Consider the following 18,114-nt stretch of genomic DNA (forward strand, 5'->3'; position numbering starts at 1 on the left):
ATGGTTGTGAAGGATGGCTAAGTGACTGGAGTTAATCATGTAGCATTTTGTCACCATGTATCTTATTGGCCAGGCTTTCTTAGAATGTGGGTATAGACATTATTGCAGCCTTTTTAGATGGCTTGTCCATGTACTCACGCCCTGGTTTGCAGGGGTGGGAGGAGGAGTTTCCTATGCCTAGATAGCCAAGAAAACTCTCGTGTTTACTTGGGGTTTTTTTCTCCAGTTACCTTCTGAAATGGCAAAAATGATTAAGTGTCCTCCTGGATGGGCAGATTGCCTGCGCCCAGATTCCAGAGATAGGTCATGGAGTGGGATGCTGGTGGGGAGACGCTTGTGGTCGTGAAGTCATTATGTGTTTTGTAGACGTCATTCAGAGATTAGGCGGGGATAGAAACCAAAGGAAAGTCTCAGTGGGAGTAAGTGGAGGGCTTCCAAAGAGCTGAATCTGCAGAAGATAAGCCAGATGGAGTGGTGAAGACTGAGAGGTAGCAATTAGACACAGGCCTGGAAGTCTTAAGCATTGGAAGAGGGAAGGAAGGTTCTTGATTTGACCCAGGTTCCTCTGGCAGCTCCTCTTTGTCCTTAAGTAATGTCCAGGAGGTTCTCAGTCCTTAGATGAGACTGGCTTCAGAGTACTACATAGACCCAAACAACCAATACATTTTTTCTACATGTTTGTGTGAGCATTGCCCCTTTCTCCCTCCTTCCTAGAACATCCTCAGAGAAGAGCTTTCTGAATGAACTGTGTCTAAGATTGACTGTAATTCGAAAACTCTGCAGAGCAACATTCTTTTACTGGTCAGATCCATAATCAACCATTATGATCAGTTTGCTTGTGTGCTGTCTCTCCTGTCTCTTTCTACTTTTACCATCCCAATTAAGCCACTTCTTGTCTTACCACTATGTAATAATGCATTAGCTTTCTTCATTCATTCATTCATGCATTATATCATATAATACATATGATATACCCAGTGTGTGCTGCGCACTGGGAACAAGAAAACCTGTCCCTAATATATAATGGCTAAAATCTAGATGCATATTTGGGGTACAAGAGCTACAAAGGATGTGTGTGTGTGTGTGTGTGGGGGGGGGGGGGGCATTTTTGTCAAGGAAGCCTACACAAAGAAGTGAAACATCAGCTAGTGTTCAGTGGTAAATAATCAATGATCATAGCTCTACTTTATTTTATTTTTTGAGATGGAGTCTCGCTCTGTCACCGAGGCTGGAGTGCAGTGGTGTGATCTCGGCTTACAGCAACCTCTGCCCCCTGAGTTCAAGTGATTCTCCTGCTTCAGCCTCCTGAGTAGCTGGGATTTCAGGCGTGCCACCATGCCTGGCTAATTTTTTTGTATTTTCAGTAGAGACAGGGTTTCGCCATGTTGGTCAGGCTGGTCTCAAACTCCTGACCTTGTGATCCTCCCGCCTTGGCCTCCCAAAGTGCTGAAATTACAGGCGTGAGCCACCACGTCCAGCCCATAGCTCTACTTATTTTGTTGTTTTCTAGGCACTGTGCTAAATGCAATCTCTGCTTTCTCTCTGTTCACCCTGATCTTAGATACTAAGGCTTATTATTCCCATTTTAGAGATGAAAAACCTGAAATTCATAGACTTCATCAGCATTCAAGACCAAATAAATAGAGCAAATAAATATCAGGGTCAAAATTCAAACCCAGGTCAGTCTAATTCAAACTCTATGTAATCACAGGCATAGGGGATACAAAGGCAAGGCCTTTGCCTTCTCTTTCTTTTTCTATTCCCACCTTATTTAATGGAAAGAGAGTATAATATCCAAGAGCTTAGGTATTCAGGATTCATTCAGGTGAGGAAGTTAGAGATGATGACGTTTCTATAAGCACATTCAGTAGCCAGCTGTTGAGCTGGTTCCAGTCTCAGCTATTTAATCTTCAAAATTTTTTTTTAAAGGGAGATTTCAGTCTTACTCATAGTATAGAAACATGAGGGTTTGCCCATCATTTCTGTGGTAACATCCTACAGAATGTTGCCTCAATCAGGGAGGGTGATTGTGCCTGTGATCCCAGCAATTTGGGTGGCCCAGGGAGGAGGATTACTTGAGGCCAGGAGTTTGAGACCAGCCTGGACAACAGAGCAAGACCTCTGTCTCTCCAAAAAAAAAAAAAAAGAAAACAAGTTAGACGGGTGTGGTGGCATGTACCCATAGTCCTAGCTGCTGGAGAGGCTGAGGTGGGTGGCTTCCTGAGGCCAGGAGTTCGAGGTTTCCATGAGCCATGATCTTGCCACTGCACTTCAGCCCAGGTGACAGAGCAGACCCTGTTTCTCTCTAAAAAACAAAATGTACCTCTTTCTGTTGAAAAGCCAATCTGCAATGTTTTTTACATTTTAATAATGTTCAGATCCCTTTTAATGGGGAAAAATGTGGATCCTTGGGAATACGCCAGTGTACCCCAGTTTGAGGGACCCAGTTATGATATGCAAATTGTCAAGTTCCTGGGTTGGTAGTGGGATGGCCCCAGTTCACAGTTGTTTGTAAAGCAGGATGCTGAGGCTCTGCCCATCCCAGGGTTGTGGCCCCCAGGAGCTCTACCCTGACAGGCTGTCGTCATTTTGCACATTCTCTGACATCAGACACTGGTGAGAAGAGGCTGCTGTCTCACACACCCTCAGTACTTAAGGCTTTAAAGCCAAGAAGTGAGTGGGAGGCTCTAAGCTCCCCGTGGGGGATTGTGGCATCTGGACTTGAGGTGTGTGGGAGGTGCGTGTCACTCTTTCCCTCCTCTGAGTGCAGTGCTTTTATAATGAATTCTGACTGTGGGGACTAACCTAGCCCTTTCTCTGGGCGAGCAACTGTCTTTGCTGGATGAGTTATTAAATACTGTTTGTTATCACCACTGAATGTGGTACAAATTTTGATGCTTTTGGTGAGCTTCACATCTCACCTCTCCGGCTCATGAAGATGGAAATCTCTCTTCTCTTCTCAAAAGTTTCCTCAATGAATAGGAAGCATTTAGTAGCCATGATTACTTTGAGCTAAAATGAAAACCAGAGTCCAAAAGTACCTTATCTAAATTTCTCATGTCATAGTATATAGCGGTTCTCAAAATAGCTAGGACTATAGATACCACCACCACACTTGGCTAATTTATTTGTTTATTTTTTATAGAGATAGGGGCCTCACTATATTGCCCAGGCTGGTCCTAAACCCCTGGCCTCAAGAGATCCTCCTGCCTTGGCCTCCCAAAGTGCTGGGATTACAAGCCACCTGGGGAGCTTTTAAAAGTGAAAACAGCAGGAGGCAGCCAAATGCATAGGCAGATAGGGGCAGGTCCCCAGTGAAACTCCATCTCCAAAGCCGAACAGTTTAAAACCTGAAAGCCAAGCAATATGTTAAATCCTCAGACCGGATTGAGAACTTGTCTTAGCATTTGGCGCAGTTTCCTCTGATTGATCCCCACCCTTCACTTATTTTACGTATACTTACCTCTTCCTAATTGGTTTTCTACACTGTCATGCCCTCTTTTGAGTGGTGTCTTCACTTTAACCTTTTTTTTGCATACTCACAAACCAATCAGCACTCCCCATTCAGAGTCCATAAAAGGCCCCTGACCAGTCACACAAGGTGCGGGGAGGGGTCGGGGGGCAACTTTCCCACCTTGGGGTAGGGGAACCAGTGCTCCCCCTCCAGCCCCTCATTGTCCCCTCTCCGCTGAAAGCTGTTTTCATTGCTCAGGAAAATTATTCTACACCTTGCTCACCCTTCAGTGTCCCACATATCCTCATTCTTCTTGGTTGCAGCACAAGAGATCAGGAATTGCTGAACCTGGGTACAAGCTATAACATAGGTGGATGGGCTGAGAGAGTCTTGGGCAGGGTGTCATTGGCTGGGGGTCCCTGGCTTGCAAAGTGACTGAGAAGAAAAATCCTGCATCAAAAGCAGCAGTACCTAGACCCCTGTCCCAAGTATTCCAATTGAATTGGTCTGGGTTTTGTGGGGGCATTGCAATGAGAAGGTGATGATGATCAAGTGATGCTAACTGTAAGCCTGTGTGAAGAGCCACAGTTCTAGTGCAGAAGGTCTCAGACCTGAGCAGGCACCCCTAGTAACCCGGAGGAGCTGTTAAAACACGTTTCTGATCATTATTCTGGACGGTGGGGTCCAAGGGTCCAGTAACTTATTTTCCTGACAAGTTCCCAGGTACTGTTGATGCTGCCAGCCTAGAGACCATGCCCAGAAACCATTGCTCTAATGTGACCTATTTTTTTTTCCTTTAGTATTCACTGGAAATAGAGGAATAGCTGGGTTCATTCTCAGTTCTTTACCTTTTTAATTTAAGAGCCCTCTTCAGTCTATAAAATCTAGCATCTTCCAATGCACATTTAATAAACCATAAAGTGGCAAATATTTCAAACACATTAATTTGTACTCATACATTCATTTTCATGGGATAGAAGGGACATGAAATATGCAAAGATCCGACTTTGAAAATCCAGACCATAGAATGTGCTGTTTGCTTTCTACAGACATCAACTTCTCAAAATTGAACATTTAGATGAAAACGAATAAGGCCCCCAGAGCATGTGTTCTGTAATCTTCTCCTGGTTGTTTCGACCTTCTCAGCTGACAACAGCATAGGCATTTTTTACTGGCTTTTACTTGGCGTCATAGAACAACCCATGTCCCACCCCAAGCATAGAGACTATGTCCACCTACTGGAACCTTGCCCAGGGTAGAACCACATGTGGAAATTTAGCAATTATAGTGCTGGATGCCAAGCTTCCATTTGGGGGGAGTTGTGTGTTTGGGGGATGAGAGAGGATGATTGTCTTCAATAGATTGTCATTGTTTGGGTAATTACAGCCCAGTGCAGCAGGCCAACCTTATTTTTTGTAACCCTAGGTGTCTTGGTAGGACTCAGGGGGAGATGTCTGCCTTAGCCTAGGTGTTGATTTTTTTTTTAATGATAGTGTCAAATACCTTCACCCAGCTTGCTCCTAGCTTCTTAGCATATGAAAGGGACCAGCTCAGGTGAAGGATGAAAGGCCTGACTTCTTCCTCTATTAACTCATTTTCTCCCCCTCACTGAGCAAGTTTAGTTGTCAACTCCAGTTACTTTGAAAGGCGTTTCACACTGGCTTCCTTCTGTGCTTTGCTGGCTGCTGAGTAACTGATAAAATTTAATATTGCTCCAGACCCGGAGGGAGTTGGTTTTTCCCCTCTTAAGACAGGATTTTTGTTTTGTTTCAATCCTCAAGAAAAAGGAGAGTCATTGTTTGCTACTTTGCTTAGCAGTCATAAAGTGGGTAAAGATGACTCCTAATTCTCAGGAGGCAAAGGTGTTGGCTGTATCTGAATCATGGACATAGGGAATACCCAGAATCATCTTTTTTTAAAAAAAGTTATTTGAGTCAATTGGCTAAACCTGGGCAGGGGGTTACCGAGGTACTCTATTAGTTATGAAGGGTTTGAGGGTTCTGATTTTATTTTATTTTTTTGAAATGGGGTCTCACTCTGTTGCCCAGGCTGGAGTGCAGTGGTGCCATCTCGACTTACTGCAACCTCCACTTCCCAGGTTCAAGCGCTTCTTGTGCCTCAGCCTCCCAAGCAGCTGAGATTACAGGTGCCAGCCACTGCTCCCTGCTAATTTTTGTATTTTTTAGTAGAGATGACGTTTCACCATGTTAGCCAGGCTGGTCTCAAACTCCTGGCCTTAAGTGATCTGCCCACCTCCACCTCCCAAAGTGCTGGGATTATAGGCATGAACTACTATGCTTAGCCAGGTTTTGATATTTTTATTCACAACTTAGACATTGGTCAGGAGACTTCTGCTTTTGCTTAATGCAGTGTCTCTTGCTTGGAATGCTCTTCCAATTTCTCATCTTTCTCTGCAAATAGAACCTAAACTCATTTTGAGTTCAGCTCAGCTAACACTTCCTTTCTGAGGTTTTCTCAATTCCATTCCCTCTTCCCTCCCCTCTGCCCCCAGGCAGAATTAGGGACTTCCTTGTCTGTATTTTCATAACCATGTGTGCACACTGATATCCCGGCACAAATCATTTTGTGTTACTGTCTCCTGCGTAACAGGGGACTTTGAGTGTAGAAGTGTAGGGAAGCCCAGAGAGCAAGACATACTCCCCTGACGTCATAGAGTTAATGCTTTCAGCTTCCGTCTGTCTCTCCGATCCCGCCTGCACTCTCTGTGCTTTGGCTCCACCTCAGTTCTTTCAGGTCCTCACTTGTGCAGCACTCTCTCACTTCTCAATGTGCTGAATACCGTTCTTACTGCCTGAATGCATCACCGCTGCTCTTAGCCTAACTAGATCCTACCTAACTCTCAGAAGTCAGGTTACATGTCACTCTCCTGGGAAGCCTTCTCTAATCCTCTTCCCCAAGTCTCTTGTGGTCCTAGGAGCAGCTTGTGCCTGCTCCATTATAGCACTTGTGTTGTCACCCTCTGTGGACTTGTCTGTTGGCCTGCAGAATGCAGAGTGCTATGAGGAAAGAGATCTTGACTGCTCCAACCTCTGCCAACCCCAGCACAATGCCTGGCTCTTGAAGCTACCTGAAGGAAGGAATAAATGAATGAATATGTCTCACTCAAATTAATGGCAGGGCCGGATTTCTCCCTGGGGTCTTGTGTGCTGAGTGCTAGCAGGGTATTCTTCTTTTTGCCTTCTTTAGATGTCAGGTGCAGAGGGTTGAATTAATCACACTCCTGAGTTCATGATACATTATCTTCATTGGTCTGTGCAAGATCCATCTCTGTTCTCTGTGTGTATAAGCATGTGCATTTTGTCATAAAACAAAATAGTATCAAATTGATTTTAGTGTTCTAATTGACTCTTGTTAGTGATTCATGAGTCAGGCATTCCTATCTAAAAAACAGGAGCTCTCTTGGGTGCAGCAAAACAATTGGTTACTGTAAGGTAGCTTGAGCAGGAAGAAGGAAATGGAATGATCCAAAAAAGTGGGTTGGTTAACATCAAGTTACTTCAGGTTATTTTCCTTGTAAGAGTTAAAGTAGAGGGGACTTCCTTATCATGCCAGCTCAAGTGACCATGCCCTTTCCAACTGGTTGTTGTGAACCTTCTGTTTTTAAGAAAAACTGGTCTGTTTGGGTAATTTTCCTGCTTCCTTAAAGTTCCCATTTTAGTGTGTCACACTTAGCACAAATGACTCCATCTTGGTTTGATCTGTTGGGGCCTAGTACAGGAGCTCAGTCCAAAACAATGGCCTCCTATGATTTTATTCAACAATTTCTTACCCTTTATCCCCATCTTCTACTCCCATTCCACATGCCCCCCACCACACATGAATGATTTGTGTAATGTGTTAAATATGCACGTGTGGTTTTGGGTGCATGTATGTTTACACACACACAGACACACACACACAGACACACACGGACATTCATGCTGCTTCTTTGAAGAGGATCAGATATAGACAGCAAAGGGCATTAGCATCTCGGCTCTGTTAGAATACCGATGGGAGGGAAGAGGATTGTGGCATGAGCAGGAGTCCTCTAGACTAGAGGGTGTTCTTGGTGGAGTCCTGCACCTGATTTGCGTGTGGGAAAGCAGCTCACCGTGTTGGTCTGTTCTTGGGCTTCTTCTTCTGAAATGCCTCCCTGGGGTCTCTGATAAGCCCAGGCAGTTTGCCTGCTGCAGGGTGGAAGGGAGTCTGCCACTGCCTCTTTGCATTCCTATTTAATTCCCAGGAATCAATACCACCCTGCAAGGGCAGCAGGGTTTTCTTCTAACCTACCTCTTCCCTTGTATTTCAAATAAAAGGCAGGGAGACAAGGCTTGCTGAAATTCTTTTGTCTGTGGTGCATTCCAGAGAGCCACTAATTAAGCCCCAAACCTGATTTTAAAATACATGAGATTGCTGTGCCCAAGCCTGTTTTGTTTTCACCTCTTGCTTTTCCTCTGGCTTCCATGGAGTTAGAAATGCCCTCCTGAGGCCAATGGCACGACTTCCCTGGATAACGGCGTACCGCACACTTCCCCAGTACCTTCTAACCGGCAGCATTGTTCTTACACACCACAGTTGTTTGTTTCCAGCCCCAAAGTGGCAAGATAGATTTTACTATCCCCATTTAACTGGTGAGGAGGCTGAGACTCAGAGAGGCTAGGTGACATTCCCAACCCAACAGCCTCTCCTGCACCACCTTGCCTTCCCCCACTGCCCAGCTACACATCACAGTTTAACAGCACTTTCACCTGCACCATTTCCCTGGAGCAGTGAGTACAGGCTTTAAGTCAGACCACATCTTGTATCCATTCCACAAATATTTAGAAAGTGCCTATCAAGTGCTCTATTTTGTATGCTGGGGCTACAAAATAGGGATGTTTTAGAAGCAGAGCAGGGGCTGAAGTAGGGAGCCCCTATCTACTACTGGGGCTACAGTAGTGAGCAGAGCAGAGAATAAATTCTAGCTCTGCTGCTTATTGGCTGTGGGACATTGGGAAGTCATCTAACCCAGGAGTCCTCTACCCCGGGTCCCTGGCCTGTGAGGAACTGGGCTGCACAGCAGGAGGTGAGCAGCAGGAGAGCGAGTAAAACTTCATCTGTATTTATAGCTACTCTCCATTGCTTGCATTACCACCTGAGCTCTGCCTCCTTCAGATCAGCGGTAGCATTAGATTCTCATAGGAACTCGAACACTATTGTGAGCTGCACAAGAGGAGTCTAAGGTGTGTGCTCCTTACGAGAATCTAATGCCTGATGATCTGTCACTGTCTCCCATCACCCCCAGATGGGACTATCGAGTTGCAGGAGAACAAGCTCAGGGCTCCCACTGATTCTACACTATGGTGAGTTGAATAATTATTTCATGGTGTATTGTAAGGTAATAATAATAGAAATAAGGTGCACGGTAAATATAATGCACTTGAATCATCTGAAAACCACCTCCTCCACCATCCATTTCATGAAAAAGTTGTCTTCCATGAAACCTGTCCCTGGTGCCAAAAGGGTTAGGGACAGCTGCTCTAACCTATCTGTAAGATGAAGATACTCTTTACTCAGGTGTGTCAGAATTACAGTAAACAAGATCACCTGTGAAAACTTCCAGCCTCATGCCTGGCACATAATCTGCACTCTATGCACCTGGTTTTCCTTCTTCCCTCCCTCTTCCACTTTACTCTGTGCTCTTTCTGCTGTTCCAAGCTGCTTCTAAAACATCCCTATGGTTCTTTTAAGGACAGCACAGGGCCAAGTGGCTTCCTGAGATAATACTAGGCAGGCACTGAGCCTGGAGAGAACTCCGTAGCCCCATTAGTATTAAGGGCAACCCCCAAGCCAGCCCTGGTGGCAGCCAGATGCTTTGGAGCCCTCTCAGCTCCACAGAAGGCTTGCCAAGAAGTGGCAGATGCTGCTGCTGGAGGTGGCCTTCCCCGCAGGGCATCTGGGCCTCACAGGAACTCCTAGAGTGACTGGAAAAAGGTGTCATCCTGTCCTTTCAGGGGCTCCTGCGGGGAATCCCAGAACTTCAGGGCTGTACAGTGATCGCCACTGTACGGGACAGTGAGCTGGAGCTGGCTCTTTCCAGCTCACAAGAACCAAGTTTCACATGTTTAGGAATTTTGTGAGGCAATTATTAAATAACTGCCATTATTAAAAATTGTTATAAATCTATAATTAAATAAACCATATTAAAATCTAAGGTAATAAGATCTCAAAAACTTCCTGATGATCTGACTCCATTTTATTTTTATTTACCCTCTTGAGGTTATTTATATCTATTGTGTCTGTGTGGTGGAAATACTGTCTAATGCTCTGCTGCTGTGCCTTGAAATCAACCAAGAAGGGAGTATTAATGCCACAGAAATTGGAAAACATTACATATATCCAGGACTTTCGTTTTTTCTTTTTAGAAAAACAATGGACAAACATCTACCAGCACACCCCTGCCAGGGACTCAAAAGAATGACCCCAAACAAGAAAAACCCAGAGACCCAAGGGAACTGCTTGTTTACTTCTCTTCCCCTGGCGGACTCTCAATCTGCCATCCTCTAAGGCTCTCAAGGGACTTGGCAAAGCTAGTATGCTCCAGGGATGTAGTGATTTTAAGAAAAACTAAACACCGAACCTAGACCAAGGAGGGGAGATATGTTTCATTTCTCATGACAGTTCTCATTGATCTGCCATGGATTCTTTCCTCATAGTGTTGAGAATGTAGAGGTCTTCCTTAGGGCAGTGAGAAAGAGAGCCTTGGTTCCTGCAGTAGGTAATGGGTGGGGACAATGAGTTGAGTACCATGGTTTTGCTATGCCTAAACTAGATGGCCAATCCCAAAATGTGGGGAAGGTCACTGTGACGAGGAGATTGTTATCTGTCACCTCAGTAGGTTTTTGGCCTTAAGTAGGGCATAACAACTAGGAAAAGTTGATTTTTGATTCGACAGACACCACCAGATTTATGATTACAAGGAAGAACCATTGATGGTTACTAAAAGTAATGGGCAAGTCTGATAGGAAAAAGGATATTTGCATAATCTCAAAGTATCTTAAAGTATCCACCAATTAATGGCACAGGGAAATGTAGTGGCTTTACAGTGGAGACACCTGATAGACCTTATCTGATAAGGCTCAGTGCCTGCCTAGCATTCTCTCAGGAAGCCACTTGGCCCTGAGCTGTCCTTAACTGGTCCTTATCCTAACCAAATAAGCAAAGGGAAAGCACCAGCAGGGAGACATACTGATGTCATGTGCCTCCTGACACAATGCACTGAGAAGGACTCTACATCTCTTCTGTGGGGATCTTGCCAAAAATGTACAGCCTCAATCTGATGATGAGAAGACATTAGACAAACCTTAAATGAGGAGTAAAAAGTACCAGATTAGTCCTCTTCAAAAGTTAAGGTCATGAAAGACTGGCACTCTTGCAGATTGGAAACATGACAACTGGATTCAGTGTGGGATCCTGAATTGAATCATGGACCAGGAAACGGATGTTAGAAGGAAAACTGGCAAAATTAGAATAAGACTGCAGTGTAGTTAACAGCATGGGACTAAAGTGAATTTCCTCGCATGATTATTGTACTCTGGTATATGTAAGAGGTTAACATTAATCAATGCTGGGTGAAGAGTGCATAGGAACTCTCTGAACCATCTTTGCAACTCACTAGGAGTCTAACATTATTTCAAAATTTAAAATGTTTTTAGAAAGCTTATTTTTGAAGTATTTAAGGGATGATCACTCACTTATGGTGAAGAATGAGGTTTGAAGTTGAGCAGTTCTGCCAAGTATACTAATTTCTATGTGAAGGGATGCTGATAGATGTGGGTGTTTCTGCTTTATGAGTTAAGACCACAAAATCCACAAATGACTAGCCTTACTAGAAGGTTCCATTTGCAAACTTCCTAACTGCCTCAACCAATCAGGAGGCCAATGTAACCTCCTACCAAATGGACAATCAGGTAATCGCATGACTAAACCATTATTTAGCATGCCTTAACCCCGGACTAGGCTCTGGGGATGTGGGACGTGGAGAAGCATAGGAGCCTGTCCTGTTCTCAGGGACCGTGCAGCCTATAGTATTTTCTGTGGGCTATTTGACAGGCCTGGCCATGTGGTAAGTCCTAGGCCGGGGTATAGGACATGAGTGTCAACTGACCTTTGCCTGGCAGGCATGGAAAATGGTCGGTTTGGCATTATTTAGGGATGCCCTTTGGGCTGGGTATTCTCAGAGGATCTATTTGGAAAATAAGAAGACAGCTTTTGCTCACAGTTGACTAGACCTCCCCCTAGTACAACTAATGATCCACCAGGTTCTGTTCCATCAGCACCAACTTGAAATACTTCTTAAGCTGTTCTTTAATATTCCGTTATCTGCCATGACCAAAAAGAAGTTCGCCTACAGTCAAATCCACGATGGCCTCACATGCTCCCTCCTTCTTGTCCTCATTCTCACACCCTTTTTCACTGCCTCTCAGAGGCAGGATGACATTGAGGCATGGCCTGGGGGGAAGGGCAGAGTGTAATGGGGCACCAAAAATTCAGTATCAAATAATATTTTCACATGACATTTAAAAAAATTAGTATTTTATTATTTTGTTTACCATGAGTTTTCACATTTTTTTAACAAAAAATTGCATTAAGTGTTAATTTTCTTGATTACTGAGTTTTTTTGGCACCCCTTCAATTTGCCCCCTAGGCTAGTGTCTCACTTGTATTACTCCCTCCCCTTAGTCCTGGCCCCTGCATAGTTCCCTCATCAACACTGGCTGCCTGCAGTAACAAAGCTGGGTTCTGACCCAGGAATGGTGTGGCAGCTTGCAGGGATGGAGAAGGTACCTTTCTGTTCTCCCTCCAAGACTGTAGAGGGGCTGTGGAAGATTTCTGTCTGCTGGGAACCCTTGCATAAAAGCGCTAGTTGAAAGGAACAGCCATTTATACTCTAAACCTTCACTGGGTCAGATACTTGCTTTCCAAAAAGGATTTCTTGCATAATGTTTGAATTAAATCTCCCATTCGAAGTTGGGAGGCATGAGTTAAAAGCCCTCTCAGCAGCAGAAAAATATAGCTATGTTTGGTCCAGGTTACAGTTGCTGAGGGAACTATAACTTTGATTTGCTCTCCTGGTGTAAATGTAAATCCTTAAGTGAAATGAGTTAAGTGAGGGAGGAGGCGCTCTGTTTTTAAGGATGCATCTGATCAGCAGCTCTGTGTATGGTGCCCCACCTGTCATGTGCAATCTGGGGTGCAGCAGCCAAGGACTGCAGCTAGGAAGCTTCCAGCAAATGATCTAAGAGTTCTAGAATCTCAGGGAGATTTTTAGATCACTTTTGTCTTAGAGATAAACACAATTGGTTTAACAGTGCGGGTTGGAAAATAAAGTTTAATTTCAGCACAGTTCCTGCAAGCAACCTAGCATGTTAATGTCATCTTTGACCCTCTATTTATGACCTTGTCTTTGGCCTGAAATCAAAACTCAGCTTAGTTTTCCCTCCAACCACATTTTCAACTGTTTCCAGCCTGCAGTTTACATTCTAGCAGAGCCAGACTCTCACTCTCCCACCAAGCCTTCATGCTCTTTCTTCTTTGTCATTCACCCTATTCCTTCCATTTGGAAGGGGTTCTTTTTCTTTCTAACTTTTCTTTTAATTTTTAATTTTTGTGGGTACATAGTAGTTATATGTATTAATGGGGTACAAGCGATGTTTTGATACAGGCATGGAATGTGTAGTAATCAGAGCATGGAAAATGGAGTATCCATCTCCTCAAGCATACATCCTTTGCGTTATAGTCAATGCAATTATGCTCTTTTAGTTATGTTAAAATATGACAATTAGGCTGGGCGCGGTGGCTCACGCCTGTAATCCCAGCACTTTGGGAGGCCGAGGCGGGTGGATCACGAGGTCGAGAGATCGAGATCATCCTGGTCAACAAGGTGAAACCCCGTCTCTACTAAAAAAATACAAAAAATTAGCTGGGCATGGTGGTGCGTGCCTGTAATCCCAGCTACTCAGGAGGCTGAGGCAGGAGAATTGCCTGAACCCAGGAGGCGGAGGTTGCGGTGAGCTGAGATCGCGCCATTGCACTCCAGCCTGGGTAACAAGAGTGAAACTCCATCTCAAAAAAAAAAAAAAATGACAATTAAATTATTACTGACTACAATCACCCTGTTTTTCTTCCTTCTGTCTGTCCTGAAAACCTCCAGCTGGTGGTTCACAACCTGAATCTAGCCCACAGATGTATTTTGTTTGGCTTGCATAATTATTTCATAAAACCCACAGTCCCACTAGTTCCTATTGTTTTCTAGATGACTGAGTTCACACTTTTATATTATCTACCCTGCCCTACGTAGACATCTGAATTGTGACCTCTGAGAGCTAGACCCTGCCTTTCCTAATAGTCTCAACCTAATTATTCCTTGATTAAGAAATCACCCCAGGTTCTTTTAGCTCCATCTCACTCACTACCTCTCCTGCATTCTGAAAACTCTTGGCTTTATCATAAAATTTAGCACTTAATTATATGTAGCTTGACATTTGCTCTTGTCACAGTAGACCTTTCTGGCACATGTTGAGACAAGACTAACACTTTCTGTTATTTCTCTTTTCAACCAAGGTAATATCTTTCTATCCAACAGCTCACTAAACATTATCTAAGCACCTATGATTTGTCAGGTACCATGCTAGGCCTTTGGGATGCAAAGGTGTTGAAGACAAGCTCCTCTTTTATTAGAAACTAAGTCGGAGACCTTATTTCCCATCACTTGGCCTCAGTGATCTATTCATTATTTCAGAGCACATGTAGTCCTTCCTAAGCCTCATTCCCTGGTTAAAACTCTTCCCACTGCTACAATGGACTTTCTCTGAATATTTAAATCATATTTGTCTTTTGAAGCTTGGGTCAATTTCCCTTTATCTGACTTGCCTGGCCCATTTCACAGACATGTGTCCACCCCGTCTCTTGGAAATTTGACATAGGCCATCATTTAAAGAAAGTGTTCTTCTGTGGGTGTCCTATATGTGATTTACAGACTCTCCAAGGACAGGGCTGATCCAGTCTTATGTTTCCCCTGTATTTCCACACTGCCTGGGCATAGTGCCGAACTCTGGGCAGATACTCAATAATTAATCTCTGTGGTTTGATTGATCCTCCCATCTTCAATTAGTCTACTTTCAAGAAATACATGCTGACACTAATTTTATTTTTTATACTCAGTGGAATCCAGTGAGAAAGGTAAATCTGCTGTTCTTGCATTAAAACATCGCATAAAAAGCAGGTACTAACTTTGAGTACTGCTGAGCTCCCAAAGTTGTTTATAAATCAGTTTAGAATTCAGCCTGCATTTTCCCACAGAAATAATGCCTTAGGGTTGGTCAGACCCCCAGGCCAGCCTACGTGAACATGCTTTAACTGTAACGTTTTGAACTCTGGGGCAGAGATGAGAACTCACGTTTACTTCTCCTCTTGCCTGAAGAGTGTGGACGTTGTATGTACCTCACCTTGCCTGACAATCACCACACTGTGCCCAGCTTTACAATATCTATTTTCTCATCTGGATAGTAACCCCTATGAGCACAAGGACTGCATCGGTCTTGTTCACTGCCATATCCTAGCACAGCGCCCAGCACATTTATTGAACAGTCAGTAAGTATTTTTTGATTTGGATTGAGTTAAATTCTAGTTGAAAGATGATGGACTTTGGAGACAGATAAGCATGGATTTGAATTCCAGTGCCATCACTAACTAGCTGTGTGGTATTGTGGACTCTCTGAGCCTCAGCTTATCTCTCCATATTTTGTTAATTTGTAACTGCCAAGTTGCTGAGCATGTGGTTAATACCAAAATGTTTTTTCTTTCCTTCCTTATTGCCTTAATCCCTCAAAGGCATGTGATTCATTAATTAATGATGTCTCTTCTTAGTACACTATTTGTTAAGGTGGTGGTGACAGGGAAGGCAATATTCAATGCCAGGACCTTTCTGCAGCTTTTGGGGAGTGGTGGGTTCTATTTCCAGCTCTGGTTCTAACATACCGTGTGATCTGAGATAAGTCACACAAACGTATCTGTGAGACAAAGACGAGTGATTTCAGTTATTTTCAGGCTTTTCCACATAAGTATTAATCATTTCAGGTGAGTGAATATAAATGATCAGTGTTCTGGGTGCAGAGTTCAAAGGTTAAATTTATTTAAATTCAGTCTTATGTTTCATCTTAGTTATTCATGCATACTTCGTATTCTAATTCATGGTGGGTACTTATTTTATAAATATTGATGTAATGTTATTCATGTTGATAAATGATTGCTATAAGCCAAACACTGTGCTAAGCACTTTATATTCAGCAGTCAGTTCATTTTTGCCACGAGTCTTTGAGTAAGGTGTTATTATCTCCATGTTACTGATGAGCACACTGAGGCTTATATAAGTTGAAATAAATAAACTCAGGCTACAGAGAAAGTTAGTGGCAGGGCCAGAATTTAATTTGTCCAAATCTCAACATTTCCCCTATACTTCGTCAAAGCATAGGTAAAAACAGACTTCCCATAGTCATCAAATACGTTAATAAAAAGGCCTTAGCTTTTATATCTGGGGGCAAGGAATGACATGATTCAGTGATGGTAAGTGTAGTTAACCTTTCCAGAAATACCCACAGGAGCCCAGTTATTTGTCCGCTTAAAAACTCTTTTTTGCAGTTGGGTGCGGTGGCTCATACCTGTAATCCCAACACTTTGGGAGGCTGAGGTGGGCAGATCATGAGGTCAGGAGTTCAAGACCAGCCTGGCCAATATGGTGAAACCCTGTTTCTACTAAAAATACAAAAATTAGCCAAGCATGGTGGCGCATGCCTGTAATCCTAGCTACTCAGGAGGCTGAGGCAGGAGAATCACTTGAACCTGGGAAGTGGAGGTTGTTGTGAGCCAAGATGGCACCACTGTACACTCTGGCCTGGGTGACAGAGTGAGACTGTCTCAAAAAAAAAAAGCTCATTGTCCTGGGGTCCCAGCCCTGCCATTGATCAGTGATCTGTGGGACATCTGTAGTTCAGTTTATTCATTTGTAGAACAGAGTAACAAACTATCCTTTGCTGGGCAAGGTGACTCACACCTATAATCCCAGTACTTTGGGAGGCCAAAGAGAGGATTGCTTGAGCCGAGGAGGTTGAGGCCAGCCTGAGAAACATGGCAAGACCCTATGTCTACAAAAAATTGAAAAATTAGCTGGGCATGGTGCCGTGCACCTGTAGTCCCAGCTACTCAGGAAGCTGAGGTGGGAGGATTGCTTGGGCCCAGAAACTAGAGGATACTGTGACCTGTGATCACTCCACTGCACTCCAGCCTGGATGATAGAGACCCTGTCTCAAAAACAAACAAACCAAAAACAACCTATCCTGGAAGAAGAGTCACAACACCACACCCTCTTGGTTATGTGATGAAAAGTGAAGAAAGAAGAGAAGGAGATGGTACATATTGTGGGGGTGGGAAGTAAAGAAGTTGCCAGCATCTTTGTTTCTTCAGAAGAGATGACTTAGCACATCTATAATTTTTCACCAAACTCTGAATTGATAAGATGTAAAGTAGTTTAGACAATATTATTTACCCATCTGTTCATTCTTTTCATCTGACCATCCGTTCGTTCTTTCATCCGACCATCCGTTCATCCCTCCATTGACATGTTCATTTTGCATATTTATACATGTACTTAGTGCTCACTCTGTGTCAAGCATGATGCTACACTTTGGACTTTCAAAATGGAAGGGTGTGGTCCCAGGAAATAGGAACAAGGTTTTGTGGGTACTCAAAAAGAACAAGCAACTTTGCCTGAGGTAAGGTGGAAGTTTGGGGTGGTTGAGTTCCCAAAGATGATGATTTGGCTCAGTTTTTTCCCTGGTGAGCAGGTTATTGGAAGGTGACCAGAGGGAGAAGAACATATCAGACACAGAGAAAAACATGCTCTTATCTCTGGCAGTTCTCATCTCTGGGGAGGACAAGCTGACCAAAACTGGTTTGGGTAGGGCCTGTGAGAAATGAAACCTCTCCAAACTCCAAGGACTGAACTCTCTGAAGAAGATGCCTATAGTCCAAGGTGAAGGTGTGGTGGACTCTGTTTCCCATCATGATTGTGGGAAGATCATAATTAGAATTCCAGGAAGAAGGTAGGAATCCAAGAGTGGTTGGTATGACTCACCACGAGATTTGATACCATTTTAAGGAAAGGGGTTGGGAACAAGAATACATAAGAGTTAGTTATGTATTACTAGGCTACACTTTTAATATGGAAAGACACTGTTATTATAACGCATTACTTACTATGTTTCAAACAACACGTCAGGTGAATGTTTCTCGCAGCTGCTTCTGCAGCACCTCCTCAGGACACCTCAGATTTCCCTAGATTGGGTAACTTGACTTTTTTTCTGAGCTTTCTCAGCTCCCTATAATAGCACTGTCAGGGGCCTTCCTTTACCATGTGATTTTTCCCTAGTTCTAGGTTGCTAATACACTGTGGCCTCTTAAAAGTAGGGGCTAGATTTTCTGTCTCTGAATCCTCAGCACTCAGGACAGAGCATGACACATAGTGAGTCAAGGGTACTACTCTGTATTGAAATTTTTGTAGAGAGCTTTTACAAAATAACAATGCTTGAGTCTTACCATCAGAGACTTAGAATTTGTCTTGGGTA

General features: G+C 43.7%; 1 protein-coding gene across 2 annotated transcripts in view; it reads left to right on the forward strand.

The window, feature by feature from the left end:
* The window catches only part of DOCK2 (dedicator of cytokinesis 2), a 437,527-nt gene that overhangs the window by 166,462 nt on the left and 252,951 nt on the right, over positions 1-18,114 (forward strand). The gene's annotated exons all lie outside the window — the stretch shown is intronic.

The sequence above is a fragment of the Aotus nancymaae genome, unplaced genomic scaffold (assembly GCF_030222135.1).
Source record: "Aotus nancymaae isolate 86718 unplaced genomic scaffold, 86718_ANA_hifiasm-v0.15.2.pri h1tg000015l_1, whole genome shotgun sequence".
Classification (NCBI taxonomy): Eukaryota; Metazoa; Chordata; class Mammalia; order Primates; family Aotidae; genus Aotus; species Aotus nancymaae.